General features: G+C 40.7%; 1 protein-coding gene across 1 annotated transcript in view; it reads left to right on the top strand.

The window, feature by feature from the left end:
* Positions 1–12,188, top strand: part of SLC6A2 (solute carrier family 6 member 2) — a 162,333-nt gene that overhangs the window by 34,830 nt on the left and 115,315 nt on the right. The window lies entirely within an intron of this gene.

Here is a 12,188-nt window from a genome sequence, read left to right on the forward strand (position 1 = left end):
GGTGCTGACTTTGCAAAAAACTCAGTGAGTTTCTTAGGTGCCTGCCGCTATCTCAGCTTACTCATCTCGGGTGCAGTGTAGGGTGTCTCAGGGACGAGTTTACTGTCTTGTAGCCAGCGGTAAGAGCTGCTTTGTGGATACTGTCTGGCGCCATTGACGAGCAGACTACGCCCCCGTAAAGAATCCTCTTCTATGTTTGTGTACAAACCTTCTTTCCTCCAGACGCAGAGGATGTCCCCTCGTCACAGTCACAGTCCTGGGGATAAATAGATGATGGGATAGATCTCTGTACTGCCCCCTGATATATTTATACATAGTAATTAGATCTCCCCTCAGTTGTCTTTTTTCTAAAGTGAATAACTGTAATTTTGATATTCTTTCTGGGTACTGTAGTCCACCCATTCCAGTTATTGGCTGCAGAATGTTGTCATTATAGTGTAGGGGCTTTACTGTAGTGCTTTGTATGTAGATATATTACAATATCATTCTTCAAAGAATTTTATAAAGGTGATAAATTAACACAATACATAATGTCATATTTTCTTATAGTGTAATTGGTTGAAATTATAAATACTGTTTACATACCCGTCACACAAATGCACTATGGGAAGCAATCTAGTGTTGAACCAGTTACATTGTGTCTGGTTATACCATTCAGAAGCCATTTCAATAAACTGCCAAGTTTCATAGCAATAATTTCTGATGTGTTCATTAAAAATGTCATTTCATCTAATTGACCAGAAATGTGATATAGATAATCCTTAGAAAATTTAATAGGCATCAACGGTAATTGATTTTATCACCTGTCATGTCCTTTTATAAAACCACTGTAGACAATAACCAGATTCTGCATTGAGTTACGTAGCTTGTAAGTAAACTTAAAGTGAATCTACAATGTGGGTTCAATCATCAATAGACATTACTGTATGTATATATTTACAGGTCAGCGTCAGCCGATAGATAGAAATACATTAAAATTAATTTTAAAAAATCAAGCAAAAATTTTACACGTCATCTGTATTGTGGTTCAGTGAGGACAAACATGCCCTATGATTCTTGGGAGCAATCAACAATCTACCTGCAAATTTCGGGTTCGTACTGAACTTTGGTAGTTCGGGGGCCCAGACCCGAACCTGGACTTTTTCACTGAAGTCCGGCTTGAATGTTTGGGTGATTTTATTATTTTCTGTTATAACTTGGTTATATCAGAAAATAATATCATTCTTAAGACAGAATGCAAAAGAATATGGTCATTTATGGGTTAAAAAAAACCTCACCTCATCCACTTGATCGCGCTACAGCAGTCTCTAACCCTAAGTTCACACCTGAGCGTTTTACAGCGCGTTCCTACGCGCTGTAAAACGCTCAACAAGGAGAAACCAATGCTTTCCTATGGGAATGGTTCTCACCTGGGCGTTTTACAGCGCGTACGAACGCGCTGTAAAACGCCCGACGCTCAAACAAGTTCTTGAGCTTTTTTGGGGAGTTTTGTCGCGCGTTCCCGTACATAGATATTCGGGAACGCGCGACAATGTGTGTTCGCCTGTCTCTGTATGCGCGATTGTAAACGCCGGTACAATCGCGCATACAGAGCGCTCGTTTCAGAACGCTCAGGTGTGAACCCAGGGTTATACCTTCATTTAGCAGGACCTGCCAAAGGACCTGCGATGTGCGCGATGACGTCACCACGCTCACCACGTCCAGGTCCAGAAAATAATAAAGTGAAAAGTGAAGTTCGGGTCCCCATTGACCTCAATGGGGTTCAGGGTCAAGTTCGGGTCCCGAACCCGACTAACACAATCTTCCATGGGTTCGCTCATCCCTATTCACATACTATGTTTTCAACTATTCCTTTCAAGTGTTTTTCATGGTATTATTGTACAAGACTTTTTCATGACATTTATTGTTTTGTAACATTTTGAACATACATTTTTGTGTGTTTTTCAAGTGCCATTTAGAAATGTATGTGAAAAAAGACCCAAAAATGTAAAAACACCAACAAAATCAACATAAAAAAGCAACAAAAACACATTTGGTGTGAAAAGGACTAAGGGCTCATGTACATGGCCGTAGGCATTTTTGCATTACGCAAAACACGGATTTCCGCCGCGTGCATTCCACATTTTGCGGAACAAACAGCCTGCGTTCTATAGAACAGTGCTAATATTGACAAGTATAGGACATGTTCTGTTTTTTTGCGGGTGATGCGGAATGGACATACAGATGCGGAGAACACACATGTGCTGTCCGCATCTTTTGTGGCCGCATTGAAATGAATGAGTCCACTTCCAACCCGCAAAAAATGTAGATCAGATGCGCACAAAAAACATGGTCATGTGCATGAGCCCTTAGCCTATGTTTCTCCTTCACAAATATGTACATACGCACACATACTTTTCAGTGTTTTTAGACACTTTTAAAAGTGTCATTTTACCAATTCCTATAAAGAATCCTATGGAAAAAAATTCATAAAAATGCTATATACAGAGCATGCTGAGCTTTGAACAAAAAATAAATAAAAAAGGGTCACTCAGTACAATCATTTTAGAAGGCTTTGTAACTAGTATTCTCTATATTTTCAGTTTAGTTTTTAAAAGAATGTCCCCAAGATAAACATGAATGCCAGACCCCCTTTTACAAAATTCTTTAGTATTTGAAAATACAATCAATTTTCAAAGTTGTGTGTGTGAAAAGATCTCACCATCTTCTTGGTTTGTTTCTTCTTTGTTGCCCCAGCAGTTCTTACATTTTAGAATGTGCCTGCGCAAGTCTTTACCGCTATCTCGGTGTAACAGCTTTCCTCTTCTTTATCTGTACAGTGGAAGATGTGCAGTTTGCCCGGTATCTTCAGCTCTCTGGGGTGCCTGGAAAAACTAATGTTGAGCAGGACAGCAGGTAGTCATGTAGTCCAAAGTACTGGACCTTCTGGCACTTTGGTCTTCTGATGTGTGAAATGGTCATTGAGCCACCTGGGGCACATTTATAGGGCATTTTTCTTATACTAATGGACAATGTACCTTTAAAAAAAACATCCAAAGTTGGGGCAACTCCTTTAAAGGGGTTCTCCGGGAATTAAGAAAATGAAAATACTTAAATATTACTTTATTATAAATATATTTCCAAATACCTTTCATTAGTTAGATTAGCTCGTTTTGTGTAGAGAGCAATCATCAGGGGAAATAAAATGGCCGCCGTCCTATTAGTACACACAAAACCTGTCCTAATTACACAGCAGGACAAGTTACTTCATAATACTGAGGTAAAGAGCTGCCTCATCCTCCTCTCTGCTCTGATTGTCAGGGATTATGATTGTCAGCTGATAAGATCTTCATCTGAATCTCTGGAAAAGGAGTTCATGAGGAGACATGAAGGACAGAGAGGATAGACAGGATAGATTGTGACAATGTGGGGCTGTGGTAATGGAGACTGCATACAAGGGCTGCTGCTTATCAGCCACATCCCCACCTCCGCTCTGTACTTCATGTCTCCTCATGAGCTCCATTCCTACAGAGATTCAGATGAAAATCTTATCTATATTCAGGATCATAATCCCTGACAAGCAGAGCAGAGAGGAGGATGAGGCAGCTATTTACCTCAGTGTTGTGAAGTAACTTGTCCTCCTATGTGATTAGGACAGGTTTTGTGTGCACTAATAGGACGGTGGCCATTTTTTTCCCCTGATGGTTGCTTCCTAGACAAAATAATCTATTATAACTAATGAAAGGCATCTAAGAATATATTTATAATAAAGTAATACTTAGTTATTTTCATTTTCTTAATTCCCAGAGAACCCCTTTAAAGTAACATCTGGCCACAGTGTTTGGACCTAAAAACCCATTAAAATAGCAATAGAAATGTAAAGAAAAACACAGAGAAAAGCCAAGTGTGAATCCAACCTACAGCTGCCAAGGGCTGGATTCACATACAGCATTTAGGTTTTTGACGCTTTGTTGTGTCTTTGAGTGCTTGTCATAATGCAGCATGTGCTCGGTATGAAATTTGTTACGTATTTTTCCATAAGCCTTTCTCTAGCACTTAAAGGGGTTCTCTGGGCTTTTCATAAAATCCCATCTTCAGTCCTGTGTAAGAAAGATAGTTTTATCAGTATTTACCCCCTCTGTTGCACCAATGATGATGCGGTCTCTGCTGTGCTGACACTGGCTGCGGACTCTTCCGCTCCAGTCCGGACTGGATGTGCTCCCGTGTCTTCCTGTTCAGCTCGATATACTGTATGCCTCTGAACAGGAAGACTCGGGAACACATCTGGTCGGGACCCAAACAGGCATCATCAGTGGCGCAACTGACAAGTAAGCACTTATGAAACTAGCTTTTCTATACAGGAAAGAAGATGCCAGGATTTTATGAGAAGCCAGGAGAATCCCTTAAAAAAATGCCTGAAAAAGAAAACTGAGTGTACAAGTTGTTACAAAATAAAAAATACTATCAAAAACACTACCATTAGCCTGAAGTCATAAATGCAGTTTTTTTGGGCCGTTCTAATGCAGTTTTTGGAGCCAAAGTCAGGAGTGAATTAAAAAGGAAAGGAAGATACAAAAAAGGACTAAAGCTGTCCAAGTACATTACAATTGGCCAAAATGAACAATTTTGGCCATTTTGGCTGACCATCGCTTGAAAACTGTACTCTATGACAAACTTCTGTCTGACAGATATGTGATATGCCAGGCTGGAAAAGTTCAGCCCTGGTTGGCTAAAAAATATACATCTTTGGCATGATTGGCTGAATTTGACAGATCATTTGTCACTTTGCACAATTGCCCAATTTTATTTCTCATATTGCTTATGGGATCAGTTTGTATGAAAGATCCCACTGCAGTGGCGTACCTGCAATAGAAGCAGGCCACGCAACTGGAGAGGTAGGCCTGGCACAGAACTTACAGACAGCCAAGTAGCTTTGTAATAGATGAGAAGCAGATTAATCAGTGTATTTTTGCCTGTTTTCTGGTGTAAATACATTGAGAAGTATGGTGTTCAGAATGAGTGCCATATATTTGAAGCACCTGTTCCAAAGGCAACATTTTTTTTATTATTATTTGTATTTAATTAAAATTTCTTCCACTTGATAAAAAAAAAAAAAAGGAAAATCGTCAGAAATCTAGGGCGTTGCACATGTTCTGCATTTCCTGAGAATGACTAAAATGCATACACTGGTAAAAAAAACTAGGTGCAGGGGGCTCATACTAGGTGCAGGGGGCTCATACATTTTTTGGGACTTCTGCCATACGTGTAAGGCGGAAGTCTAGTGTTTACAGATGATGCCCACTTGTGAGTACGGGGGGTGCCATAATGGCTGGGTTTCCACTGATTTACACAGCAGAGGACTGGGGGTAATGTCTGCGATCAGTGTTAATGCCAATCGTGGACATTTAACTACTCAGATGCTGTGGTCATATGTGACAATGGCATCTGGGAGTGCTAAAACTGGGAGCCGCATACTTTCCAGCCCAGGCTGCCTTTCCCTGGCGGAGAAGACAGCATACACTAGTAATAGGCTGAAGCTTATACAAGGCTTACAAGCTGATTACTAGTATATTCCAATACAGGTCTATAGGTGGCAGCGCTGCATTGGAATATTCTGAATTCAGTATGCTGTAATGCATAGATATGCATTATAGAATACAAGATGCAATCCAATTATTGCATGTTATAGTCACCTAGGATGACTTTAAATTTTTTTAAAAAATTATATTAAAAATAAAACAAATATATAAATTGTAATCACCCCCTTTTCACTAGAATAGCTACATAAACAAAAAAATAATAATCATGGGCATCACCACGTCTATGAATGGCAGTATTATTAAAATATAAAAATATTTATCCTATACAGCAAATGGCATAACAGAAAAAAAATTTAACTGGCCGATTCGCTATTTTTTGTCACTTCACCTCCGCAAAAATTTTTATTATAAAAAGTGTTAAAAAAGTCATGCACACACCAAAATGGAATCAATTTAAAAATACAGATTATCCCGCAAAAAAATGAGCCCTGACATAAATATGTAATCATAGCTTTAAAAAAGTAATCTGAGTCAGAATATGGGGATGAAAAGAAAACATTTTTTCCAAAGTTTTTTTTTTTGGGGGGTATTAAACAGAAGAAAAACTATAACCGGTAAGCGTTAATTTTAACGTAAATTTGTTTTCCCTTAGTCTTAACAGCAGCACAAGTGGGGAGTTCTCCCCTGTGAAACTGGTAGGACAGGTGGAATTTTTATTGATAACAATTTTACTACCAAGCTAATTAAACAATTAACCCACCCCCTATAAAGGGACGCCCGCCCTTCTACCAGTGCTTTATCAGCAAGTACACAAAACAAAAATTGGGTGCGAAATTTGTGTGCTGCTGTTAGGACTAAGGGAAAACAAATTTATGTTAAAATCAACGCTTCCCTTACGTGCTAACCAGCAGCACAAGTGGGAACCTAGCAAGGAGCAACAGACAAATACAGAAAGTAGATACTGCCCTTATAGAGTGGGCAGTGACAAAGGATGGAGGAGTAAACCCCTGAGCTAGAAACGCTTCATGGATTGCCTCTTTTACCCATCTACTCAAAGAGGGTTTTAGTCCTTTGCGCTTCCCTGACAAGGACAGCAGGAGGTGTTCGGATCTTATGAAGTCCGCAGTTCTGTTCAGGTAGATTCTGAGATTTCTTGAAATGTCCAAGGAATGGAGGGCTTCTTCCTCCGGAGATGAGGGAGAGGGGCATAAAACCGGTAAAGTGATGGTCTGGTTAGTATTTCTAAATGATGGCACCTTGGGGACAAAGGTCGGTAGAAACCTCAACAGAACTCTGTCCTGGAGGAAGAGAGTATAAGGCTCAGTGGCTGCCAAGGCCTGAAGTTCCCCAATCCTCTTGGCCAAAGTTATGGCAGTAGGAATGTGACCTTCAAAGATAAAAATCTAAGGTCCACATTTTCCAAGGGTTCAAAGGGGGGAGAGGATAGCCCCTTCAGAACAACAGATAAATCCCATTCAGGGATAGGTCTCAGGATTCTAGGTTTTAATCTTTCGGCTCCTTTGAGGAACCTCCTGAGTAGGGGGTCTTGAGCTAAAGGTCTGCCTAAAAAGGCAGAAAGAGCACTGGTGTGAACTCTGAGCATTGGCGGGCTTAGACCCTTGTCCAGGCCGTCCTGCAGAAACTGTAAAATAGCTGAAAGAGGAGGATCTGAGGGTACTACCTCTTTAACATCACACCACCGGAGGAAGATCTTGTATATACTAGGGTAGGCTTTGTTTGTAGACTCCGCCCTGGAGTGTGAAATGGTTCTCAAGACCTCAGCAGAAATCCCTCTAGCTTCTAGTAGGGACCTGTCAATCTCCAGGCTGTCAGATTGAGTTTCCTCAGATCTAGGCAGGAACCTGTGTCCTAATACACTAGGTCCTGCGTTAAGGGAAGTCTCCAATATGTGCCCTGACTCATCTTCATGAGCTGGGTGAACCAAAACCTCTTTGGCCAGAAGGGTATTATCGCAATGACCAGGTTCTGGTATTGTTTGATTTTCGTCAATACCCTTGGTATCATGGAAATTGGAGGGAATATGTAAGCCAGCCTGAACCTCCATGTTATGGACAGAGCGTCTATCGCCAGAGAATTGTCCTCCTTGTAGAGGAAGCAGAATCTGTCCACCTTGGCGTTCAAGCGGGTGGCCATCAAGTCAATCTCTGGATTACCCCACTGGAGAGTGATCTGGGTAAAAACGTCTCTGTTCAATGACCATTCGCCTGGAACTGGCAGACCCCGATCTGCAACTATGTTAAGATTCCCTCTGATGTGAACAGCCGAAATGTGGGATAGACTGGTTTCTGCCCAAGCAAGAATTAGACCAACTTCCTGAAGAAGAGGTTGAGATCTTGTGCCTCCCTGTCTGTTGATGTAAGCGATTACTGTCGTATTGTCCGAGCGGACTCTCACCGCCTTCCCGCGGATAAGAGCAGCAAAATGGTAGAGAGCGAGACAAACTGCTCTCAATTCTCTGAGATTGGATGAGAGAAGTCTCTCCTGCTGGCTCCAGGTACCTTGTACTGGATTCTCCTCCAGATGGGCTCCCCAACCTAGAAGGGAGGCGTCTGGGGTCAACGTGATCCAACAAGGTTGAATCAAGGACCTCCCATGTGATAGGTTCCTCCACCATCTGAGTGAGGAATGGACTTCAGCTGACAGGGAGTGAGTCTCTGACCGTGCTTATATAGCTGACAGACCCCCCCCAGCATAGCTTCGCCCCCCCGCCGGAAGTGACCCACGGTCACTACCTTATAATTTAATTTAATTAAAAGGGGGCCCCCAAAATAGGGTATTAACCCTGCCAGGTAAGAACCTGCAAAGGAAGAAAACAAGGGGGGTGCGCGCAGCCAGAAACTAGGTCCGATGTACCGTTCGCCACCCCAGAAGTTGTCATCTGACGCACTTGTGGGTTAGGGCACGCGCGCGCGAACACCGAGCACGGCAAGACGGATTACAGCCCTCCGCCAAAGTGCTGGGCTGTAACCCACAAGTGCGGGACCTAGCCAGGCAAGTAGACGGGATCTGCGTGCTCCATTCAGGATCAAGGAGGCAGACGCTGCATCCCTGGCCGAATATAACCTGTCCTAAGTTCACAGGACAGAGAAAAAAGCACCGGTAGAAGGGCGGGTGTCCCTTTATAGGGGGTAGGTTAATTGTTTAATTAGCTTGGTAGTAAAATTTTGATCAATAAAAATTCCACCTGTCCTACCAGTTTCACAGGGGAGAACTCCCCACTTGTGCTGCTGGTTAGAACGTAAGGGAAATGTGATATCACCATAATTATACTGCCCTGAAGAATGAAGGTAACAGGTCAGTCTTGCCACTTAATTCTGGAATTCTGAAAAAAAAAAAAAACCATAAAACATTGCTGGAATATATATATATATTTTCAATTCCACCCCATTTGGAATTTTTGCCAGTTTTCCACTACCATATGTGTAGTATACACAGACTTACCACACCTTTATTGTTGTAGTATATTTTGTATTTAAGTCTCTACTTAGATGTTTAATAAGATTCCATGCATTATTTTTTCTAATTTTTGTTTTTCTCAGAGTTGCATGATGGTGGTGAAGACTGGGGTTGGATTAGACTATAGCAATTTTCAGAATGCATGCTTTCAGTAAACGATGGGTTCATTTGCTAAAGACTGGGGTTTTACATAACAATCTTAGTAAAACCTCTGCTAGAAAAGGATGCGGCTAACTTATTAAACAACTCAGGCCACTTAATAAATTGTCTCGTCTGTGATGTCCGTGTGCTGAAACCTGTGCTAGCTAGGAGCTGGCATAGATTACAGTTATAATTTACTCTCATTTTCTGGTCTTAAAAGGGTTGTGCAGGCAGTATATATTGATGACCTATCCTGAAGATAGGTTATCAATATCGGATTGGCTGTTGGAAGAAGAGGTGGCGCTCCATGCCAGCACTGCTTCCTCTTCATTACACTGTATAATCGCACAGTGTAATTACAAGTACTCGTTCCATTCAAGAGAATAGAACATGTATTTGTAATTACACTGCACTGCCCAGACTTCCGAGACAACAGGCACTGAAATGAAGAGGAAACAGCGCTTGCATGGAGCACCATCTCCTCTTCAAACAGTTGATTGGTGGGGGTACCAGGTGTTGGACCCCCGCCAACCAGATAGTTCATCAATATACAGTGGCATTTAACAGTTTGGGCACCCCTGGTCAAAATTATTATTACTGTAAATAGTTAAGCAAGTTGAAGATGAAATGATTTCCAAAAGACATATAGTTAAACATGTACCACACTTTTCAGCATTTTAAGCAATATCAGTATATTATTTTGGTTTTGTACAATTTTAGAGGGAAAAAAAGGGAAATGACGACTTGCAAAGGTATGAGAACTCAAGGAGATTTGAGCAGTCAGATAACTTTGATTAAGGTTTCAGACTTTAAATAGCCTGTTAGGCTAAGTCTTGTTCACAATCATTGTTAAGAAAGGTCAGGTAATGCAAATTTCAAAGCTTTATAAATACCCAGACTCCTCTAACCTTGTCCCAAAAACCAGCAACCAAGGGTTCTTCCAAGTAGCTGCCTAACACTCTGAAAATGAAAATGGTTAAGGCCCACAAAGCAGGAGAAGGCTATAAAAAGATAGCAAAGCACTTTCAGGTTGCCATTTCTTCAGTTCAAAATGTAATTAAGAAATGGCAGTTAACAGGAACACTGGAGGTCAAGAGAAGGTCTGGAAGACCAAGAACATTTTCAGAGACAGCTGCTCATAGGATTTGCTAGAAAGGCAAATCAGAACCCCTGCTTGACTCCAAGAGACCTTCAGGAAGATTTAGCAGACTCTGGAGTTGTGGTACATTGTTCTACTGTTCAGCGACACCTGCACAAATATGGCCTTCATGGAAGAGTCATCAGAAGAAGACCTCTCCTGTATCCCTAACCACAAAATTCAGCATCAGAAGTTTGAAAAAGAACATCTAAAGAAGCCTGATGCATTTTGGAAACAAGTCCTGTGAACCGATGGAGGTTAAAATAGAACTCCTTGGCCACAATAAGCAAAAGTATGTTTGGAGAAAAAAGGGCACATAATTTCATGAAAAGAAGACCTCTCCAACCATTAAGCATGGGGTCGGATCAATCATGCTTTGAGGTTGTGTTGCAGCCAATGGCATGGGAAACATTTCATGGGCAGAGGGTAGAATGGATTCAATGAAATTCCAGCAAATTTTGGATGCAAACATAACAGATAATAGATGTAAATTGACAATCCTCAAAAGGCGCAAGCTGAAGGTTTAACCATGGCCCCCACAGTCCCCTGATCTAAACATCATTTAAAATCTGTGGATGAACATCAAAAGATGGCCCAGGAACCTCATAGAACTGGAAGATTTTTGCAAAGAAGAATAGTTGAAAATCCCTCAAACAAAAAGCATTTACACGCTGTGATACTTGGCAAAGGGGGTACTACTAGGTACTAACCATGCAGGGTGCCCAAACTTTTGCTTAAGGCCCTTTTCTTTTTTGGTTATTTTGAAAATGTCAAAGAAATGTAAAAAAATGTTTTTGATTAAAATACAAAGGGAATATGCCTTCTTTAACTTTATGCTTTTTAGAGATCATTTCATCTTCAACTTGCTTAACTGTTCAATAACGGTAACAGTAATTTTGCATGCCACTGTATACTGCCTTCGAAACCCCTTTAATTATTGTAAATGTGTTAAGTTGTGGGAGCCTTGGCTCCACCCACTTTTTAAAAAGTAGTGAGAAAGGCAAAAAGTAGCAAAATGTTTGTGCAAGAATCTGCTATGCCAGAAAACTGGCGTATTGTCTTTTAAAATGACCCCCATTAACTTTTTGAATTGGTTGATCTCCTCTATTGATAATATTAATTTTTCCATATTTTTTTTCCAATCCTAAAATAAACCTTTTCCAACAGTTTTGCACTGTGAACTTTTTGGGGACAAAAAAGATTGAAAATCCTAAAATAAACCTTTTCCAACAGTTTTGCACTGTGAATTTTTTGGGGACAAAAAAGATTGAAAATCTACCTGTCTCAGCATTTTTTTGCATTTATGAGGCATTATTGCTGATATATTGTGTTTGATATTTTTGCATGACTTGTGTTTATTTTGCTCCCCTGTAATGTCACTTCCTCGGTACAGCAGTATAAGGGAAAATACAGTACATTGGAAAAAAAGAAAAATCCGGCAAAAATACCATTAAAAACACAACACATCTTGTCACTTGCATTTTTTTCAAGTAGGGCAAAAAAAAAGGATGTCTATGGAACAAAAACACAGACAATGAGAACAAAAACATCACAATGTGAGCATGCTATAATAAAAAAAAATGCAATTAGTCCAACAAACGCACTTTAATGGTAAATAAAGGCCACCATAAAAACTGCCTGTTTGTTCTGCATAAACCAATGTGTGAGACCATATAGTCTTCTGTCTTTTTTTAACTAAGACATTGTGGTGTAAATGTAGACATGTGTGAAATGTTTTGTAATGCGTTTTGATGCGTTTTTCACACGCTTGATAAAAAACTGAAGGTTTAGAAACAACATCTCCTAGCAACCATCAGTGAAAAATACATTGCGCCCGCACTTGCTTGCGGATGCAATGCGTTTTTCACTGAAGCCCCATTCACCTCTGTGGGGCCAGGGCTGCGTGAAAAATA

The sequence above is a fragment of the Bufo gargarizans genome, chromosome 10 (assembly GCF_014858855.1).
Source record: "Bufo gargarizans isolate SCDJY-AF-19 chromosome 10, ASM1485885v1, whole genome shotgun sequence".
Taxonomy (NCBI): domain Eukaryota; kingdom Metazoa; phylum Chordata; class Amphibia; order Anura; family Bufonidae; genus Bufo; species Bufo gargarizans.